General features: G+C 48.7%; 1 protein-coding gene and 1 long non-coding RNA gene across 3 annotated transcripts in view; both read left to right on the top strand.

Annotated features, from left to right (window-relative positions):
• The window catches only part of CD247 (CD247 molecule), a 72,980-nt gene that overhangs the window by 1,910 nt on the left and 48,579 nt on the right, over positions 1-22,491 (top strand). The gene's annotated exons all lie outside the window — the stretch shown is intronic.
• Positions 16,775-22,216, top strand: LOC131496232 (uncharacterized). The gene is made up of 2 exons (XR_009254389.1): positions 16,775-18,092; positions 18,419-22,216. It is a non-coding gene; the product is annotated as an uncharacterized LOC131496232 (long non-coding RNA).

Here is a 22,491-nt window from a genome sequence, read left to right as displayed (position 1 = left end):
GGGCTGCAAATGGCATCGTGTTGCCTTTACAACTTTGCTCCGCGGAAAGGCCGCTGACAGAATTTGAGCTGAGGTCTCTCTTTTCTTGCTCAGTGAAGTCACCTATCTCCAAACTCTTTAAAAAAAAATTTTTTTTAACGTTTATTTATTTTCGACAGAGAGACCGAGCATGAGCGGGGGAGGGGGAGAGAGAGAGGGGGAGACACGGAATCCGAAGCAGGCTCCAGGCTCTGAGCACAGAGCCCGACGCGGGGCTCGAACTCACCAACTGCGAGGTCACGACCTGAGCCGAGGTTGGACGCTCCACCGGCTGAGCCACCCAGGCGCCCCTCCAAACTTTTTAAAAGTCTGCCTTTTAGAGATCTTTCCATTTGCCTTTTATGGAAATGCCCAGATCGTGAGGGTCAAAGCAAATAATGACCGAGCGTCTCTACGGGAGGAGGTCTCCCTGGGTGAGAGTCTGCCAAGCCGGTCGCCGGGGTCTGAGGCTAGTCGCGACAAAGGTGGTGTGCCTAGCGGCAGGGGCACGCTTTTGCCTGCAGGGCCCTCAGCTACTCAGTACCCCTACCTCCCTACCCCACTGTGGCCAAGAATGCTTCCAGCTGGTCAGTGTGGCCACTGTCCTTTCTCTGGCCGGGAGATGCAGCGCGGCCCCAAACCCTCAGGAAAAGCAGGCCCCCCAGGCTGGTTTGCAGCTCTACTTTCAAGGAGATGGCTGGATGTGGTGGCAAAAGTCAGGCCAATCATAGATGGAATCCCGGTGTTGCCACTTTCCTAGCTGTGCAACGGTAGGCAGGTTACTTAACCTCTCCGGGCCTTAGTTTTCTCCCCTCTAAAGTAAGGATAACTTTCCTTGCAGAACTGTAAAGATGAGAAATGAATGTAATATGCTCGATGCAGAGCAGACAGCCAATACATGGAAGCTGTATTAATTATTACTATTATTACATCACGGTCTGTTTTCTTGTTCTCAACATCTAGCAACAGGAAATGGAAACCCATGGTTAGAATTCTTAATTTGCTCTCAGCTGGGTTGTAAACAGCACTGGACATTTTCTCCATCTGTCGAAGTCCCACTCATCCTCCTTTTGATTTCTGAGCCTACAGCACAGGAACATGTGAGCGGTGGGGGGGGCCAACTGTGAACAAGCATCAAAGCTTGGGCAGGTCACCGGATGAGGGTTCGAACCGCCATTTTTCTTTTTTAAGACACTTATTCTGTAGGGGATACTCCGCCAAAGTGAAAACATGCTCCCAAGTGTATAATCTAAATAGTTAGAGGGAGGAAATTAGAGGGCAAAGTCCACCAGCTCGTCACTGGTCGGGATGGCCACACAAATCTCGAAGCTGAATGCTTGGCATGGGTGTCCAGTGACTGGGTGTTTAAATGTAAACGTCTCGAACGCCAGATCTCTGCTTAAGCTGCTCAGAGCTGGACATGAGGGGAACTCCTAAGTGGTGCCAGGACAATGGCATTTTCACCAATATTTCGACGTCCTGTCACTGGCACTGCTCATCCAGATGAGCTGCTTAAGTTCTCTCCTTTGGCATTTCTCCCACTTGCTGGCTTAGAGACCCCACTGCTGTGAAATGTCCCCCAGAAACAGTTCTGGGAAGCTGTCGCTTAGATAACTGACCACTGCTGTATGTTTTGAAAAATGTTTTTTTTTTTTTAATTTTTGCCTTTGTCTTTAAAAAATTAGATTTAACTTTTACTGGATGTGCAGTCTTACTTTCGAGAGTCCCCCAGGCATCGTGTCTTGTGTTTTATTTAGAACGGTTAAGGCACTTCTTCGGGAACTGTTTTGCATTAGAGCTGTCCAAAGACACCCTTCGGGAGTCTTTTTCTCCTGAGCCACACGTACCTGTGGTCAGCTAATGGATTAAATAAACAGCGGGGACAGCTCAATATAGACTTCTTCTCTGCTTGGGCCAGGGCGAGTTCTTATTAACACCGACCTGATGGTAGATTAAATCAATTTGAGCAAACATTCAATCTGCTTAATAAAGAATCCAAACCAGTCACTTGGCACGTTAGTTGAAACAAACTGATCTGGTGAGTCACCACCTTTCTTAGCCATCCCTCCCAGCCTGCAAAAAGGAGTCTATGTTCCCCAAGGGAAAAGACACCTCAGTCTTGTTTAGAGAGGTGCCTAGCGCTTAGCACACTGCCATGAGTTGAGTCCACACGCAATAAATACGTGTCAAATGAGTTAAAGTGGGTGAACGAGAGAATTCTAGATGTTTCCACGTAATTATATTAACCTTAATGGTTTACGAGGAATATATTGGAATGGTGTTATTTGGACTTCCCTTCTAGAGAATTTAGCCTTTTTTTAAATTTTTTTTATTTTTTTTGAGAATTTAGCATTTAAATCTAAACCCACCTACCAACCAACCAAACAAAATTTGGCTGGTGGAGGGGACAGGACAGTTTGAGGGAACAGAGTGACTCAAAATGAGTTGCTGGGATGGTTCAAGACACAATCTGCTGTTATTAAAATTTTTGATATAAAATTTCCGCTATTTGTTTTTGGACCTACAAACAAGATAATTTCATATGATTCAAATAATATTATATCTCAAACGTAAACGAATGAAGAAAGACGTTCGTTTTTCTGACTTGCTTAAACCCTAAGGAAAAAGCAGAAAATAAACAAGGCTATGCACTGTGGGAGAATGTTAAGTAATAAACTTAAAAAAGAAAAAAAACTCATTAATGAGAGGCACCAGGAGAAAAATAAGAGTTTGTGGATGATGGCAAAAATCACAGTATACAATTGCCTCAAAATATGGAAAGAAAAAAGCAGTTTAGCCGGTGTAGTCTGATTTGGTCTGAGTTACCAACTAAATGTTCCAAGTAACTATCGCTTCTCTTAATTTGAGGTATTTTCACAAAAATATCACAAACTCATTGGAGGAAGTTACACATTTTTTAAATCCAAAATCTTACAAGCTAGCCCAATAACTTCAATTTTCCTTCTTTATGTTCCATTCCAATATTTTAAAAAGAGTGTACACGAATCTTTTTATGGTTGCCATCATAAAAGCATTTCCGTGTGCTTATTTTTCTTAATAATCTATCGTGAGCATTTTTTTTTATGCCTAGCCTTCACGATGGTTTTTAATTGCTATGTAAACTTCCAGAGTTTATGTAACGTAGTTTCCTACTTCTTTATTGTTGGACATTGGGCTGTTTCTAATTTTTGTTATTATAGCTAAGCCTGCAAGAAAATCTTTACATACGTAGCTTTAAAATTGTCTTTTGAATTATGTCCTTGGGCTAATTTCTCCCGGGTTGACAGTTAAAAGAGTAAGTTAAAGAACATTCCGCAGGATACTTTAGGCTTCTGTTGAAAACGATCCAGTGGAGGAAAGAGAACTGTTTCCTAACTCTGACCGTCTGCAAGTGTCCTGTCTTCTCTGGGGCAGCTACACAGTGGAGGGAGAGAGCGGGCCGTGGAGCTAGAAAGATCTGGATTCTGAGCTGCCGCCCTCAGAGCCTGTCCTTCCTCTATAAGATGGCGGCAGTCATGTCTGCCTCCCGCAGGGTACTGGGGAGCAGAGACGCCACTCAGAAGTGCCGCTCACAAAAGGTTCCCCGAAAAGTCGTAGCCAGTCAGCATGTGGGCCCCAGTCTCGCAACCTGCAAAAGACAACAAGCGTCATTTTTCCCAGGGCGACAGCTGGATAACATCTTTCTTCTCTGTCGCTAAATCGCGGGGTGAACTTGGGTAGACAGCTCTCTCCGGGCTTTGGTTTCTCATCTGTGAGATGAGAAAGGAGAGAGTCGAATGTGCCTTGCACCTAGCAAAGGAATTGCATGTGGTCTTGAAATTGCACTTTTTGAGAACATTTCCTTATCGGCCCCCACCGCGCTGGCATTGGCTCCCAGGATTCGGAAACTAAACTTCGACTCCGTGCGGCTCCAAATACTTTTTAGGTCTGGACTTCCACCTTTATCACAATATCTTTAACTCTCTCGCGGGAGCCTCTGGCGTGAAAAATCCAAGGACGAGGCCCAACGTTTTCTGGCTTATTAACCCTTGTGCTCGTGCCCTGACTGCAGATGTATCGGGGGCAAGGGGCGGGGGGGGGGGCACCCAAGGACTTGGTTGGTAAGAAGTGACTTGAAGAGAGAGCAGATTGCTGTCTGAAGCAGCGCGACTGCAGTGGGGGAGGTGTCAGGAGTTTCCACCAACCACTTTGCTTGCCTGCTATGATTTGTGCTACTCAGCAACTGATTTTCAGCTCAAGGGGGGGAAAAAAATAAATAAATGGAAAGCATTAGAAAACAAGGACAGGCAGGATCCCTGCCCCGTCCAGACCGCCGCTCTCTGAACGCAGTCATCCCTTTAGAGTTACGAAGTGACTTCCTACACCCTTACGTACTGGGTCCTCATTGCCCTCCTATGCGGGTAGCAGGTGAAGCAGTAGGGTTCTCTCTTTGTGAACACAGACAACGAGGCTCCGAGCTTTGATGACCTGGCCTAAGAGTAGAGCGAGGCCCCAAAGCCGGTTTCTCTGACAACCTTGTCCCGTGTATACATTCTCGAGTGTTCTCTGCAGCCTCTTTCCCGGGTGCTCGCTCGTCATTTGACAATGTCATACCCCTGGTGACTGAACTCTGAGGCCGACCTGTGAAGGCGTTCCTTTTAATAAGCATCCTTTACTGTTTTCCTCTCAATCTTGGAAGAAATAATAATTTTGATGCTGTATGTCCTCGTGTAATAGGCTTTTTTTTTTTCTGCCGAGTGTACGAAATATTCGGTAGTTAATACGGAATTATGTTTCTCTCTGGCACGTTGCTACAATTCTGAGCTCGGGTTTCCCACAGATTTGGTAAAATCCTTCTTATCTGTTTCACTGTTAAGAAATAGAGCTGTTTGGGAGCTTGTCTTGGGAGGGATGGCCCTCAGTTTGCAACCGACACGGGTCTGTGTGTTCGCCTTCCGCAAGCCCCGCCGCCCTACGTGTACGTGAAAACCAAACGTGTAAAGCTAAATGAGGTTAAATCGTATTTGAGAGGTTTAGATTCTAAGTAATAGCCTGTAATTGATCTGTTGGATAAAAACGTGTCTTCATACAGTGTGTAAGGTTTTATGTGTGAGATTTTAAAGAACAGTACAGTGTTACACACAGACTGAGTGGAGATTGGTTTTTTGGCTTGTTTGTTTTTGTGAAAATCCTCAAGGAGTGGGGGAATTGCCTTTGAATGACAAACGTCTGTGAGCAGTCTTCAATGATTTATGCCCTGAGTCCCCTTGCATTTGCTTGAGCTGAGCTCAGGGAGGGCAAACCCTTTTGCTGGTGACTGGAGCAAAACAAATCAAGTTAAGAAATCCGCTGCAGAGAAAAGTACGTGAAGCATTGAAGAACCACCTATGTGAATTTCTGGTACCTTCCCAAAGCTGGCCGGCAGGACGGCTGGGACAGGAGTGTTCAAGAGCTTCCACAGGACATTTGCAGGGCGCTGGGCTAAGAGTGCATTGCCTTTGCAAGCCTTGGGGTTTGGGGAGGACAGCCCAGAATGTAAGCCGACGCCACCATTTAGGATATAACAAATGCCTACTTCTCTCTGTCGCTGTAGATACTAGAAACTCAGCGCTGCGTTTCTGTGTTTCGCCAGTTCCCCTCCATGCGATACCCCCGCCTGGGTCTAAGACATAATGTGACGGCCCCTGAGTTAGAACTGCCCTTTCATCATGCGGGCTGAGGGTGGTGATGGAGAATTGGAGAGAAGAGGTGTTAGGGGGGAAAGAATAGAAAAAGACAACCTGGGGTGCCTGGGTGGCTCAGTCGGTTGAGCCTCCGACTTCTGCTCAGGTCACGATCTCGCGGTCCGTGAGTTCGAGCCCCGCATCGGGCTCTGTGCTGACCGCTCAGAGCCTGGAGCCTGCTTCGGATTCTGTGTCTCCCTCTCTCTCTCTGCCCCTCCCCCGTTCATGCTCTGTCTCAAAAATAAATAAACATTAAAAAAAAAATTAAAAAAAAAAAAAGACAGGGCCCAGAATGGCCAGAGCGACCTGCTCCGGGGAGAAGGCAGCTGTTACCAGGTGACTCCACCATGGGAGTAGCCTGTGCCCAAGCCCGGTCCTAGCAAACGTGTGTGCCAGTGCGTGCTGACCCAAGTGCTCTGGTGGGGGTGCAGGCGCCCGTGCCCTACTGTGCATGTGCTGGTGTGGGATGCCATGTGCGAGTGTGTGTTTGTGTGTGTGTGTGTTCTGGTGTGTTCCAGTGTGTGTGTGCATGCACTGGTGTCCAGCGTTCACGCACTGCTGTGCCTGGTGTGCGTATGTGCCCGTCTGTGCACTGATGGACACGTCCCGGGCACGTCCTATGTGTTTCTGTGTGCACCAGGGACTGGTTTGGTGTGCCTGGCACGTTGGTCGGACTCACAGTTGGCAATCTAGGGAGGTGCACACTAGAGCTGAGACGTCTCTGCGCACCTTCCAGAGATTCTGTGCCGGAGGGGGGCGAGAAGTCCAGACTAGAATCGCTAGGATCCTGGAGAGGAGGGGTGGCCTCCTTATAGACGCAGAGTCTCCAGGTCCCCCAACTCCCCTCAGAACGTCCCCACCTCCCGACGTGAGCCTGCTGTCTTTCCTTCACGCCGTCCTGTCCTTCTTCCTCCCAGCTCCCTCCACTAAGACGCTGACTGCCTCCTGTGGAAACCCGTAGGCCCCCTTCCAATCAAGTCCAGATATGCGTGACTCTCCTGGGCCCGCTCTTACCCGTTTGTTACCAGCAGTCAGGTGACAAAAGAAGGTGGAAAATGTACTGTTCTTAGAACTCAGAATTAAAAACCCAACCCAGAGAGTTCCCGATGGTGAGTATTTCGCACAGTGGAAGCCCAGTACGAAAACAGTTTCAGGAACTTCCCCGTCAGCAGAAAGCGTCGCGAGCTCCCCCAGTTCTCACCAGTTCTTTCCACGGTGGCCATCTTCTGTGTTTTGACTAAAGTTGTCCAAATGTGTGTGGTGCTTTTCTTTGTTTATTTCTGCCCTCGGAATAGAATGGCAAGCAATCCAACCAGGTGGGTTTGGCCTACTTTGGCCATTGAGAGTTGGTGGCACCAGACCGACAATTATTTTTAATATCTGATTGTTCAAACAGATACTTGAACAATCTGATGGTTCAAACTTTTGATTGTTCAAAAGTCCAGGTCAGCTACTGGACTTAGCAATGAGTAAATAGTAACCAAGCACATCTCCTGCACCCAAAGTCAAACAACCAGTCCTACAGATGGTTGGCCAAGCAGCCCAGTGACCAGGCCAGTGTCTTAGAGATGCCCACTGAGTCACTGAGAGCCCGTAAGTAAAAGAAAAGCTTCCCTGGCCCAGTGGGTCACGTTCTCTCAAAGTCTTAATTTACCCACAGGCCTGCTTCTGTACGGTCTGGCCTAATTGTCGTCATTTTGTGAGCCTGTGCTAATTTCCACGCTGAGTTTAGTAGCAAAGGAGGGGTATATCGGGAGATACCACCCAGGGCCGTTTTGAGTTAGGCCAGAGCGCTTCAGAAATTCCCCCTTTGATGTCCTCAGATTAGAGAGAAATCTTTGTCTTTTCTCCCACTTAACTATCAATGCTTCAAAGCTCAGACCTATATAAAATACACACATGCTTTCTGGACAAAATGAATCTTGTCCGTTTTCTTTGGATTTTAGTGGGAACAATAAAGATTGAGCTACAAAAGGTTGGCAAAGAGGATTATTCTTTTTCTTTCTATTAAGGGTAGAGGCTTCAAAAAGAACAGCTCAGAAAGTCAAATAATTGTATCCACTGCAGCTCACCTATCCATCTCCCTGCTGACCTGGTGTGTGAAATCCCCTTTAAAAAGTTGGCCAGCTCTCACCTGCCCATTGCAAATGCTGTATTGTTAAATGCTCCCATACATAATTCCACAAGGGAGGCTGCTATAAAGCAAATTCCTTCCGTTTCAACAGAGCGCGCCTTGTCAAGGATAGCTCTTTGGGGTGAGGGGAGGGGTGCCTCTAATTTTCAAAGCTTTGTCATCTCATCTTGGGGAGGGAGCTGCTTGGAAACCTCAAATGGGTTGTGAATAAAGTTATAATCACGAACTCTTGCAATCTAAAGGGCCCAGCAGGGGGGAGAATGTGGAAGGGAAGATTTAGAGAACAGTTTTTATCTTCAATTTCTTGATTTCGTTTGTTTGGAAAAAACAACATCCGTTAGTTTCTAGCTATGGCTCTAAACACAAAGTCTCAGCCTTGAAGTTGATCGAATCCCTAGTTTGTTCTCAGACCATAGCTTCCTCAGAAGATTCCTGTCAGCCATTTTGAAGAGCACAAAATGGCTCCTCTGCGCCAAAGAATAAAGAGAGGATTTGGCTCTTTAGGCATTTTTAATTTGGGGGTTGAACATCTTCTAGCAGCATTCAAGCTGGGAGTGATTTCAATTAGAAGAAGAAGAAGAAGAAGAAGAAGAAGAAGAGCCTGGGTGGCTCAGTTAGTTGAGCATCCAACTCTTGATGTCGGCTCAGGTCATGATCCCAGGGTCGTGGGGTCCAGCTCTGCATCAGGCTTTGCACTGAGCATGGAGTCTGCTTAAGATTCTCTCTCTTTTTCCCTCTGTCCCCTTTCCCCCACTCATGCTCTCTCTCTTTGTAAAAGAAAGAAGGAGGAGGAGAAGGAGGAGGAGGAGAAGGAGAAATCTAACTTCCAAATTGGCCAGTCATCTCAAACTCAGTACAGAGTGGTGACCCAAGGAAACCTGTATTGTGCTTCTGGGTCCTGGGTCCTCTCTAGGGCATCCTCTCTATGGTCTTGGATAGTCATCCTGTGGGTTCGCTCAAACCCATGGTCTTTCTCCATCAAGTCTGACCCAGCGTCATCGCCAATCTCTTTTACTACCTCTGTTCCCTCTCTCGAAGGTTTAAAAAACCCTTTTAGAGAGAATACACAAGTCACATGTAATTGGATTTTGAATTATGCAAATTCAAAATAATGCAATGCAAAAAATTAATGTCTCAATTTAAGTGCACTGTTAAAAATAATGTGACTTTAAGTTTGCACTTATTCTTATGAGAAATTAATTTCGCAAAGTCGTCAAGCATGCGCCTCGCATGTTGTTTAACTGCCTTGTAATCAGAAGTGGCTTGTGGTAATATGATTAGGTTGGGGTGGGGGGGGGGGGTCCAACGCTGCCAGTGAATTTTACCTCAGTGACAGGAAGAGTAGATGGAACCTCTCTGGGAAGTCTTTCTATGTGCGGCTGGCCTGATGTGACAGAATCACAGAATATTTGAGCTGGGGAGGATAGATATCTCCAAGTTCCAGTTGGAGATTTTACCAGGGAAGAAACGCTTGCCTAAGAAATCAATAAACCAGCTGAATGTCACGTAGAAAGTATGTGGCAGAGTCAGCACTTGAACCCAGGACTTTTGGATTTTTACTCCAGCCGTCAGTCCTCTAGGCCTTCAGGTTGCCATGTTGTAAGTAAATGGAGCTTCCTGAACTGGCCGCTTGGGTCTTAGGTGCCCATGAAGATGCATGGCACGTTGGCATGGCGACCACCAGGAGCTCAGGTGACTGGGTGGTGTTAGCTCAGCCTGCCTATGAGGCCCTGACGGTGGCCGACCGGCCACCTCCATGAGCAGAAAACATGCTTAGAAGCGTGTTATCAAATCATTTAGGAATGGATGGATTTGTTTTCTAATTTAGCAATTTTCATTAGTGTACGTTTTCACTTATCGGATTTCCATAGAACGAACATACCTATTTAATTTTCTTTTTAAAAAACGTTTACTTATTTTGAGAGGGAGAGAGAGCACAGGTGGAGAGGGCAGGGAGAGAGAGAGAGGGAGAGAGAGAATCCTAAGCGGGCTCCACGCTGTCAGCACAGAGGGGCTCCATGTCGCGAACCATGAGATCATGACCTGGGTTGACATCAAGTTGGATGCTTGGTCAACTGAGGCACCCAGGCGCCCCACGTTTAATTTTCTTAAAGAGGGACATGCCCAGATTTTCCTTTTGGTTGTTCCCCAACCTAGTGTGGGCAGCACGGATTCTTAGGACTTGGGAGGATTTCCCTTCAAGGGTTTTCTGTTAATGCCATTTCACCCGGGATTCCCACCCTCCTGCCAGGCACCCCCCCTCGGGAGGGAAAAGAAAATGCCTTTGTGTGGCTGAATCAGTGGCATCTCTGACTTCTCCGCTGAGGTTGTCCAGAGCCTGCGGTGACCACAGGGACAGTGACCCACTGATAGAAGATTCTGGCAGCCAAACTTGCCTCTTATAGTGACAGGGCATCTGTTAGGTTAACCTGGTTGGGGAGAGAAGATTAAAGCTAATGAGAGACATTCAAGTAATTTTCCTGTTTAGTGAAGAGAGTGTGTTTTAACGATATGTTTCATTGTCAGAAACATTATCAGAGGTTGAAAGAAAATTCAGAGCAGAGTCACGCGCCTTACTTCATCCTGAATGTGTTTTCTGTGCAAGCAGGACAATGCTGCTTGTAACAAGTCCCAGCCGCCGAGCTCCGAGAACTCACAAGGGCTGATGGATGTCTGGCTGGTTTAGTGAAGTGACAAGCAGCAAGAACAGCTAACACCTGTTGAGAGGAACTCGCTCGCTGTGTGTTTTTCACATGTTTTAGGTCAACCAATCTTGTGGCACTTTTATTGGTCTTCGTTTTGCAGGTGGGGGGACGGAGGCTCGGCGGCGTGTGGCTAGCACAAACCGGAGCTGGGCTTTGACCCCGGGCAGCCTGCCCCTCCCCCTCCTCCACAAACCGTATTGCTTCTGGGTGGGGAATAAGAGCCTGACATTTGTCATGAACTTCAAGGGAGGAGCTGAGGGCTGCTTGCCACCCTCAAGGGTGATGGATGGAGAAGGGAGTTGCAAAGGGCAGGTCCGGTGGAGGCAACACAACGTCCCCATCTGAGGAAACCAGCAAACACCTGCGAATGTTCTCGGTAGCCCCCACCCCAATCCCTGGACCCTCCTTCCCCACTCTCAGGGCGGGTCCTGGGGTAGAGAGCCTGGGGGCATCTTCCACTCAGGGCCCTCGGGACCCTGATGCACAGCCTGCCCCCATGCCCTGCTGGCCTGGTCTGGTCCTGACGACGCTTCTCAACTTCTCCTAAGACTATCTGGCAAGGTTCTCTCTACGATGGCTCAGTTTATTTGTTTTGAACGCTAATTGCCATTCGCCATGATGCGGCTCAATGAGGAAAGGGAAGAGGCGTGTTAACATGCGATAAAGACACGGGTCTTTGCCACCAGGCATCATTAAGGGAAGGACACTTGCAGCTTAAGACATTCATTTCCTACCTGGGTGACCGTCGAGCCCCTGCTGAAACGGCCGGCAGAGATGCCGATTGGGGGGTTGCCGAGCCAGCTCTGTCTCCTCCCTCCCTCCGGAAAATGGAAGAAGTCTGTCAGAAGGGAGGGTACCTCCCATCTCGGGAGCACCGGGGTTGCCCTTTAGAAAAACATCGCCAGCACATTCTGCGATCTCGAAATGAATCTGAATGGTAATTCAAGCTTCGGGGCTTGTTCTGGATTTTAGACAGTGTCTCTGTCTGCTCCAGAGCCTCCTTTCTCCTGCTCCAACTCTGACATCTTGGCTTCACCATAGCAGTGGCCTCCATTGGCAGGAGGAGAGGCCGCGGTGGCAGCTGGGGCTGGCCCCTCCTGCCCTCCGTGTGGTCTCCTTGGCTGGGGAGGGAAGAAGAAAGAGTTATGTTTCCAGGTCACAGCTGCCAGGGGCCCCAGCTGTGAGGCAGGGCGGTTCTGGTTTTGTTCTGAGTAAAGAAATGCTTCAAGCATGTTCTCCTCGGGAAGAGTCACTAGAAATGGGCCACTTGTCTCGGTAGCTTTCTGCAGTCAATGAGCATTTGAGAAACCGGATTAAGGTCCAGCCCTGACTCGCCAGGAAAGTGTGTTTCAGCCAAGAATACATTCTCATTCTAGGGACACCTGTTCGTTTGCACACAGGTGCGTAGGGGACTAGGGATGACCTTGATTTTCTCTGTTGCTGCAAAAAAAGTGTGTGTGTGTGGGGGGGGTTGTGCACGTGTACACGTACGTGTGAGAAAGAGGGGGGCAGGGGTGGGAATTAGGAGTCAGGGAAGGTACAGGAAGATGTACCCAAAGGGTATTCATGAGGGGCACTTGGGTGGCTCAGGCGGTTAAGCATCTGACTCTTGATTTCAGCTTAGTTCCCGATCCCAGGGTCGTGTGATCAAGCCCCGCATCAGGCTCCGTGCTCAGGGTGGAGCCTGCTGAAAATTCTCTCCCTCCCTCTCTCTCTGCTCCTTCCCTGCTTTCATGCATTCTCTCTCTCTCTCTCTCTCAAAGTAAAATATTAAAAAAAAAAAAAAAAGCCTAAACAAATAAATGAAAGGGTATCCATGAGAGAAAAAAAATACAATCTCACGATTCCTTTTCTTTTTGTTAGCAACCATTAATCTGGAACATGGTCTTCCTTCAGGTAGGGGCCACTGTCTCTTTTTGTGAGGAAGCGGCCCTGTAATGCGTGAGAAGGACTGGGCTTGGTGCCCAGGACCTAAGTGCCCGATACATGCCAGCTCTTAAGGTCGCTGCACTGTGCTCTCCTTGATTGCTGGCCCATGTCGTCATCTGACTCTTGTATTATTAATGAACTGTTCGTGTAGTGACACGTCGCTTTTCCAACGGAAGGATTCTTGACACAGGGATTCGGGCATTTGTTTCTTTGTGCTCCCCGTACGCCTGAGGTGTGAACCACTGGGGTCCCTCCGATGACACCCAGCGTCAAGCAGTGCTCAGCAAACTTTTTCTTGAAAGGACAAGATAGTAAGCATCCTGGGCTTTACGGGCCATGTGGTCTTTTTCACAACTACTCAACTTGGCTGGCAGAGCGTAAGAGCGACCACGGACGATATGTAAACCCACGAGCGTGGTGATGTGCCAACCAAACTTTATTTACAGAACCCACAGCCCCTCAGATCTGGCCACAGGCCACACTTTGCCAACCCCTGGTTAAGAGCAATGATCAGAAGTCAGATGCTTGGGCCCAGACTCACCTTCACTACGTCTTAGGCCCGGTTTTCCATCTCTGGGTTTGAAAGGAGACCCCAACAGTAAAGGTCTGCACCCCCCTCCCCCCGGAGTCTCTATTCTCAGGAACTCAGCACATCACAACATGTGGCTCAGCCGTGCTCAAAACAGTTCTGCTCTGCGCAACAAGCCTTTACGGGCAAGAAAGGCGAGCGGTTATGCGAAAGCATGTGTGTCTGAATCGCCAAAAGTGCGTCGAAATCAGTAGATACAAGTTCATTAACAGCACATGGACACGTGGAGGCCACTTCTCTAATTCACGCCAGAAGCTCGGGTCATAACGAAAGGGTGGCAGATGGCGTTTTAAACCTTCTATCGTCCTCGGAATTGGGTTGAGTTTGGAAGTGAAAATCCAGCGTCCTGTTACTTAAGGAAAGACAGAAGCAGACAAGAATTAAAGACCAACAGAGTTTGGCTCCAAGTGGGAAGAATTATTGGGGGACGATAAAGCATTGTGTGATGTCCAGCTTTTGTCCCTTGGAAACCGGAAAGCTGTATCGTCGATGCTGTCTGCCTGATCGTCCTCGCCTTCTCGTTGTAACGGGAGGCACCGTCCTCTCAGAAGCAATACTCTTCTTTGGGCCATGAGTAAAATAAGTCGAATCCAATCTTTCATTTCATGCCACGGAGAGTATTCCTCCAGTGTGGCATAGGAGATAAAGTCACCCAGGGGAAACCAACATAGGCAGTGATCATGGGGGGAAATGGGGTACCAAGAATCCATGCAGCCCTTGAAGGAGAAGCCCTCTGTGGGTGCGTGATCATGTGGACGATTAAATCATACTTGGCCGTTTTGCCAAATGCTTTTATGTAAATTCTTCGTGAAAAATCTACAGCCCTCTGGGATGTTCCAGCAGAGCTCCCTCTTACTGGTAGAGAAGCTGAAGCTTAAAGAAGGCGATTTGTTCAAGATTGGTTATTGGTAGATTTGGACTTTGAATTCCATTCTTCTGGATCCAAACCCAAGCTCTCCTCCTATGAGTTCATGTGGGTGGGTGATGTATGTATATACCTGTGGCCCGGAGGGGTGGCATGGTCTCTTCTATAAGAGACCTTATATAAGGTCTCTATATAACCTTATATAGAGAGAATGCGTGTTACTAAAATTTGCACACGAGCTTCCATTATTACACATATTTTTCATTCTCTGTTTCTTCTCCTCCTAGAGGCTAAATTTTCCATTCCTGGTTTTAACCCAAAGAAAAGCTAAGTAAATTCCATAGACCACTCTTGAATAAGACAAACTGGAAAAAATACACAATGCCCACTGACTGACCTAATAGGATGTGGACTCCCTTAGCCACAGCTAACCCTACCGACGATTTCCCAATTTCTCTTTCTGACATTTAATTAGTGTCCACTTGTGTCAAATCCCTTTGGATTGAGTGCTTGCAGCAGGGTTTCTCAACCTCTGCACATCTGGGGTCAGATGGGTCTTTGCCCGGGGTGGGGGGGTTGTCCTGTCCATTGTAGGATGTCTGGGAGCATCCCTGACCTCTAACTAGATTCCCATTAACACCTTCAAGTTGTGACAACCCAAAACGTCTTCTGATATTGTCAATATCTCAGGGGGCAAAATCTGCCCCTGGCTGAGAGCCAGTGACTGAGGTCATAATTTTTGTTTGTAATCACTTGGTGATGGGTTAAGCTGTGATGGGCCATCCAATCTGACTTCATTTTGGCCGTTAAGTTGACCAGCACAGGAGGTGGCCAATTACTCCATTGCTAGTCACTTCCCCAACAGCGGTTGAAATGACGGCTTCGGGGACGCCCTGTGAGCATGGCTTTTGGAATGGGTCTTCCCAAGGGGGACAGCCGTAAGCCGTGCAAAGCCCTCACTTGATATTGGGCATCCACGGTTGGCAAGTGACTCCTTCGTCTTTCATCGGCATTTCCATCTAGGTGGCGAGATGGAGGGAGGTTGGTTTCGGTGGAAAGTGGAAGCAGGATAGACTTATGAGGCAACCAACCCTAGACTGAAATTCTGGCGTTAGTACTACCTAGCTATGTGACGTCAGGCAAGGTGCTTGACCTCTATGAAACTGCCTTCTCTTTTATAAAACGAAGACAACTCTGCCTGCCTTGAAGGTTGCGGGGGAGAACTGCAGATAATGCGTTATCTAGCCCAGATGGCACACAGTAGCCCTACAATAAATGTTTTCTGTTACCACAAATTAAAAAAAGCAAATGCCTGAACAGATGCGTAGAACTGCCAAGCGGAGTGCCTGAGGCACCCCCATGGAAATGCCAGAGGCCATGTCTGTCTGCTCCTGACCTCAAGGGTCTTCGGTTGACCCCTGAAGCATGTGCTCTTCTCCCCCAGCCCCTCAAGGCCCTCTGCACCTGACCTCACCCCGACGTCCCTGCTCCTCTGACTCTTGGGGGACCTGAGCATTCCAAAATGGAGGATTGGAAGATGTGGACTCATGTAGACAGAGCCAAAGCATTGTTAGTTTTGCAGCTCATCTGTCCCGGGGCGTAACCAACCCCAGTTAGGAGCCACAGAGTGACAGAAGTGTGACCAGATGGGCGGACGGGAAGGCAGCTCTCTGAGGGCAGCTTAGAAGCTGCTGCCTTTGGCCGGGGGCTGGAGGAGGGGCTAGAGGGCAGGAAGTGATGGCGGAGAGCCGCACAGGCCAGGCCAGCCCTAGGTAAACGATGAAGGAGGCTTTTCTGGAACCATCTCTCTTCCCCTTCTGCTTCACGGAGTCTCTGCTTGGTAAAGGATCTCCTACGTCCCAATCACTATTTCACCAAGAAAGGAGCCCTGAGAAAGGAGGTGGCCGTCATGAGGCTGGTGGCGGACCAGAAAGGTGCTGCAGGTGCAAGTCAGGTCACGGATGGGGGGGGAGGTGCCCCTTAAATGGGGGTCTGAGCTTGTTCCCGGTGAGAGTTTGTGATTCTAGATCTGCAACCCAGGACCCACTCTCAGTCCAGTGCTCCTGCTATGCCAGGCTATTTCCCTCATCCTCGCATCTTTTTTATTTTTTTATGTTTATTCATCTTTGAGAGAGAGCGTGAACACGAGTCAGGGAGGGGCAGAGAGAGAGAGAGAGACAGACAGAATCCGAAGCAGGCTCCAGGCTCTGAGTTGTCAGCACAGAGCCTGACGCGGGGCTTGAACTCATGAACCATGAGATCCTGACCTGAGTCGAAATCCAGAGTCGTGCTTAACGACTGAGCCACCCGGGTGCCCCCCTTCCGTGTCTTAATTTAATTCTAAGTTCCAGGCTAACAGGTATTCAAAGAGATTTGTTTCCAAAACAAATACCAGCAGCACTTAACAATCTTCTTGTCTTTATTTATTTAATGTTCCTCCTAAAAGTAGTAATTTACCACCAAGAACGTTCCCCGCCCTGTAGACAATGAGAAATGAGCAAAACATGACCTGGAATGAAATCATTATTGTACTATATGCTAACTCATTTGGATGTAAATTTAAAAATAAATAAATAAATAAATAAAATAAATAAAAAGGGAAAAAAAGAAAACAACATTGGGGCGCCTGGGTGGCGCAGTCGGTTGAGCATCTGACTTCAGCCAGGTCATGATCTCGCGGTCCGTGAGTTCGAGCCCCGCGTCGGGCTCTGGGCTGATGGCTCGGAGCCTGGAGCCTGTTTCTGATTCTGTGTCTCCCTCTCTCTCTGCCCCTCCCCCGTTCATGCTCTGTCTCTCTCTGTCCCAAAAATAAATAAAAAACGTTGAAAAAAATAAAATTAAAAAAAAAAAAAAGAAAAGAAAACAACATGACCTGGAAGTCAGCCATTTCACCGCCCATTCTATTTAAAACTGGGATGGATTTTAGTTTTTGCTTTTAGAACCTAAAACCCACACGGTTTAAAAGAAAATGTTTTTCACATTCTAATGATGACAGGGTCAAAGCACACTTACCGTGGAAAACTTGGAAAATATGGAAAAGGACAAAGCAAAAACAAAAATCATTTTGTCAAAGTTTGCCACCACGACTCGTTAGTATGTTGGTGACTGTCCTTCGAGGTTTGAATAGGTGCATTTAGTTTTGCAGCCGTGTTTTTCACGGAACAATCAATCCTGGCCGTCTTTCCCTGTGGTCAAACGTTTCTCCACATCAATTTTAGTGCCTAGAGAGCTACCACTGCCTGTGGTTGGACGTTTAGATGGCTTCACATTTCGACACATTATGATGATGGTGCTGTTGTGGCCATTCCTCTGCATTCATCCGTGTCCACAGTTGGGGTTATTTCCTCGGGATAAATTCCTGGCGGTGGAATTGCTAAGTCTCCCCTCGCCCACGTCCCTTCTCCTTGGGGCCGATCTCTGGTGTCATCGTTGACGGCGATGTTAGAGTCCTGACTTCCCTCTGATGGTCTCACGTGGGACAAGGTATCTACCACACCCCTCCCGGCTGCTCCCAAAGCACGGAACTGGTGACCATTTGTGGTCATGGTGGTCCAGTCCGAGACCCGCGTCGTTCCTCCCAGGCATTCGTGATGGTGACCGAGGACCGCAGCGGACACAGCGTTCTCCTGCAAAGACGTCTCTCAGGGAATGTAGGCAGACCGTCTAGAAACAGTCCCCATAGCTTGACCTTCCAACCAGCTCGGTCCCCGTTTGGACAGGCAGTATCCCTGCTTGTGATTTTCGGCCTCCCGCCCTGTGTTCGCCTCTCAGCCCCACTCAGGGGGTCGTGCGTGTCAGCCGGTCTGGTTCGTTTCTCTCTCAGCCCAGCACCCCTTCAGGTTCTTTCTCCCTACTCCCTTCCCGACTCCACAGAGAGCGGATGGAGCAGGCTTCAAGGCCAAGGTGGTGCAAAATCTCGTCATTTCAGTGTTCGGTGGTGAGCTATTGCTTTAGAGCAGACCCATAGCCAGGTGCTAACCACGGGGGGAGGGGGGAGTTGGGGGTTTGGATGGCACACAGGGCTCCCGTGGTCCTGCTTCCGCACAGGCAGGCCCAGCTAGGCACAGCGGTCAGAGTCAGAAGTGACTTCAAGGTCATCAAGGCCAAACTCTTTTCCAACATGGCTATCGCTCAACAGAGTCCCGGGTGGGTGGAAATCCAGATTGGATTGGATTGGAAACACTTATGTGAGGAACAACTCACTACCCGCCTACTTGCTGCTTTGTTCCACGACTCTTGCCGCGTGAAAGAGAAACGAAACCCACCGTCAATGTTATTCGTTCATTGATTTATTCAACAAATATCTATTGGGTCTCTAGTATGTGTCAAGAACCGTCCTAGGTGCTTTGGGAACAGCCGTGAACATACAGATCAAAAAAAAAAAAAAAAAAATCCTAGACCTCACAGAGCTCGTTAAATATTTAAAAATAGTTTAAAAAGATTTTAAAGATGGAGACAGATAATAACTGAGGTAAGTGGGTGATGCGTGCAATGGTCGTGAGAAGTGCTAAGAGGAAAGATAACACAGGGAAGGTGCACAGGGAAGGTCAGGGTGGTGGTGGAGGGGATGGGCGTACGGAGGGTGTGCAGGGATGTCCTTGCTCAGAAGGGGACACGAGAGTCCACCCCAGGAGGAAGTGAGTGGACATCTGGGGAAAGCCTGGCATGTTCCTGGAACTGGGGAGAGGTAGGCCAAGTGAGGGGAAGGCCAGTAGGACGTGGGGTCAGAGATACTGGGTGCCAGCCGGGACTCCAACGAGAGTGGCAATTGCTTACGGGCTTGAAGGATGCTTTATACCCAATGAGATGGAAGTTAAGGACCTGGACGGGCAAACAGATGCAATTTTGTGTTTTAGCACCAACACTCTAGCAGCTGGGCTGGAGTTTACTGAGGGGCAATAAGAACGGAAGTATTACTTAGTGTCATTTGTTCAACAAATAATTATTCAGCTCTTGTGTGCTAAACACCGAGCTAGATGACTTCCGGCATCTAATGAGCGCTTAGCCAGTGCTGGGCTCGAGGCCAGGCCCGACACATCCATAATTGCAATTGTGTCTGTCTCCCCGTTTTACAGATGAAGAAACGTAGGCTCAGGGAGACCGCACGGCTAGCAAATAGCCAGCCTGGATGTAGCCCAGGGACTGTCCCACTGCAAAGCCTGCGATCCTGACCACTGTGTCATTGCTGGGAACTTTTTCTCACACTGGACTTTGCAAGTCTCTCTACGACAGCATGAGAAGTCCACTTCCAGGTGGTCACTGGGCCCCCTGTCCTCTCCTCCCACTGTGTCTGTGGAGGGCCCCCCCCCCCCCCACGCTAGGCAGGGACACAAGACCCAAGCGGACGAGAGCTGAGTTCCAGCCCCACTGGGGCAGGCCACTCCCCCTCTCTGGACCCCGGACTTCTTTGCCCTAGGATAAGGCCTTGGAATAGGTCTCTAATCCTCCCTCCAGCTTTAGCGTCCAATGAGTACAAGATCTGATGTGATCGTCACCTTACCCCTTGTATTTGATTTTTTTAAATGTTTATTTATTTATTTATTTTTGAGAAAGAGAGAGAACATGAGCAGGGGAGGGGCAGAGAGAGAGGGAGACATAGAATCCGGAAGCAGGCTCCAGGCTCCGAGCTGTCAGCACAGAGCCCGACGCGGGGCTCAAACTCAGGGGCCGTGAGATTGTGACCTGAGCCGAAATTGGATGCTCAACCAACTGAGCCACCCAGGTGCCCCTCCTCATATTTGATTATCGACGAGACCTTCACACTCAGCACCCATTGCTTAAATATTCTCCACCCACCCCACCCCCCACCCCCCATCTGCTCATCTGACCCTCACAGCAGACCTGAGAAGGTAACAGGTGAAAAACTCATCCCCGCGTCATAGGAGGGCAAGCTGGGGCCCGGTGGGCTACACGATTTCTCCAAGTTCCTGCTCACACTGGTGTGGAGGAGCCACTCCAAACCCTTCAGCCAACCCAACAGTCTCTAGAATGTTCCAAGTACCTGGCCATTGCCCACGCAGAAGGAGACCATCTGATCCTTTCCAGAAAAGATGGAACCAGTCCCTAAATGGTTGGCAGAGGCTTTGCTGCAGTGGCCCCAGGGATCTCGACTTAATGGTTAGTGTGATACAAGAAACAGAGAGCAAATGGCTCCCTAGAAAGCGGGTTTTATTTGCCAGCCACACTACCCCGACCCCTTCCATCCTCCACAAGCTACTCCTGACCCACCTGCATCTTCCTGCTTGTCCTGCTCCCCTAATGACCCTGGGGAGACTCAGCCCGCATCACCCTATGATAGCCCTAAGCCACGTGCTCATTTTTCAGCCTTTAGTGCCCTCACAGCTGAGCCCCAGAAAGAATGTCCAAGGTCCCCGAGGCTGTACCTGCAGACACAGATTCGGCGAAAGTAAGAGCATACCGGTAGGCTTTACCGCTTCTAGGCCTGAGCAGGATGAGTGCTTCGTAAACGCGGGATGAGTTAATGATTCCATATAATGATTCCACCCAGCAGACACCCATCTATGGAGAAAGCCTCTAGAACAGAAAGAGTCTCGGCCTTAGGCGGCCACCTTCTGGGGCTGGGTTCTGCCACTACCCCGCTGTGCGACCTTAAGCATTTCACTTGATGTCTCTGATCCTATTTTCTTCTGTATGCTATGGAAGGTTTGGACAGAGATAATTAGTAAGTTTCCTTCCAGCACTGGAACTCGGCTGTTCTGGAAAAGGCAGGCATGAAATACATCTACATTCACGTCATGAGCTGGAGCCTGGTTGCCTTCTGTGCTTATCAGTCAAACTTCTCTCCCGTTCTCTGATGACACCATTATGATCAGACTTACTGCCTTAAGGAAGAAAAATGAAAAAAGGAATCTGTGGAAGGGGAATGATAAGAGGAGGGAAGAGAATTTGTAAAAAAAAAAAAAAAAAAATATGGCAACAACACTGAGGTGCCTGGGTGGCTCAGTCGGCTAAGCGTCCGACTTCAGCTCAGATCATGATCTCACGGTTCGTGGGTTCGAGCCCTGCGTCGGGCTCCGTGATGACAGCTCGGAGCCTGGAGCCTGCTTCGGATTCTGTGTCTCCCTTTCTCTCTCTGCCCCTCCCCTGCTTGCACTCTCTTTCTCTCTCTCTCTCTCTCTCAAAAATAAATAAACATTTTTTAAAAATTAAAAAAAATACAGCAACACAATGACAAGCCTGAGTTCTGAAGGCAGACTGTCAGCATTCAAATCTCTGCTCTACTGCATTCTAGCTGTGTGGCCTTGGACAAGTTACTTAACCTCTATAAGCCTCAGCCTTCTCGTCTGTAAAATGGGCAGCATAACACCTATCTCACGTGGCTGCTGTGATATGACCCATGGTGCCCTTGACACTGAGAGAGGGCTCCCCTACGAACAGCTGTTTCTTATATGCCGATGCTCTGCTCTGTGAGGCAGATGGGGAAGACGGACAGAAAACAGACAACAAATGAAGAAAATGGAGGGTGGGGGAGGAGGCGGGAAAGGTTTGAGGGGGACCGTGGAATCATTTTCACCTGCCCAGAAGTGGAGTGAGATGGACCCCCAAACATCCCCCCCACAATGCCTTCCTCTGTGCCCCCAGCAGACCCGTGCACCGCCTCCCCCGCCCCTCACTTCCGTGACTGTGAGGCCTTCTCCTCTTGGCTGACACCCTCCTGGGTGCCCCTGGACAAGGCCTCCTTCCCACACACGCACACACACACACACCCACACATACCGGAGGGGTCCCTTTGAGATGGATCTGAGTGGTTTCTCACCTCCTACTAGGGGGACCTGTTCAAGAAGGAGGTTTAGGGGAGCAGGGTGTCCCCCACCTGGGGCTAACCCTGGCTGGGGAGGTTGTTTATGATTTCAAGCTGAAGACAGCCTACGCGTGGAGAGGAAAATTCCCCTCCTTGCTAGGTAAGAGGTTTCACAGACCTCGCCAGCCTGTTGCTTTCATTTTATTTTTCTTCGTGCACACCTAAGCTTCTAAATTTTATAAGCCACGGCTTACTTTTATCTCTGAAGGTGGTGGAGAATGTTGGACTCAGCAAAAGTCAGTAATGGCCAACTGGGAGTAATCAAGTGACAGCGGTGAGGTCTCCGCTTTGCTTTGGTGCCGCGAGGGTTAAACCCTCCTGTCCACAAGCAGCCTGCCCCAGCCATGACCCCCGCTCACCTCTTCTGTCAGTCCCCCTCCCTCACAAATGCCATCGTGAACATATTCAGAATAGTGACCAGACAGCCTTCATGTGTCAATTGGTTTATTTATTTATTTATCAAAAAAGACCTTTTTAAATGTTTATTCATTTTTTTGAGAAAGAGAGAGAGACAGAGCACCAACCGGGAGATCATGACCCGAGCCAAAGTCGGGCGCTTAACCGACTGAGCCACCCAGGCACCCCTGCCTCAGACAATTGTGAGATAGCAAATTACAATTTTAATCCTCCCCCACCCCCCCCACCCCCCGCCGCACCACCACCGATGTTTTTATTGTGGGGAAAAAAAGCACATAACATTTACCATATTAATAACTTCTAAGTGCAC

Source organism: Neofelis nebulosa, chromosome 15 (assembly GCF_028018385.1).
Source record: "Neofelis nebulosa isolate mNeoNeb1 chromosome 15, mNeoNeb1.pri, whole genome shotgun sequence".
Classification (NCBI taxonomy): Eukaryota; Metazoa; Chordata; class Mammalia; order Carnivora; family Felidae; genus Neofelis; species Neofelis nebulosa.
The sequence above is the reverse complement of the archived record's forward strand: the minus strand, read 5'-3'. Positions and strand labels throughout refer to the sequence as shown.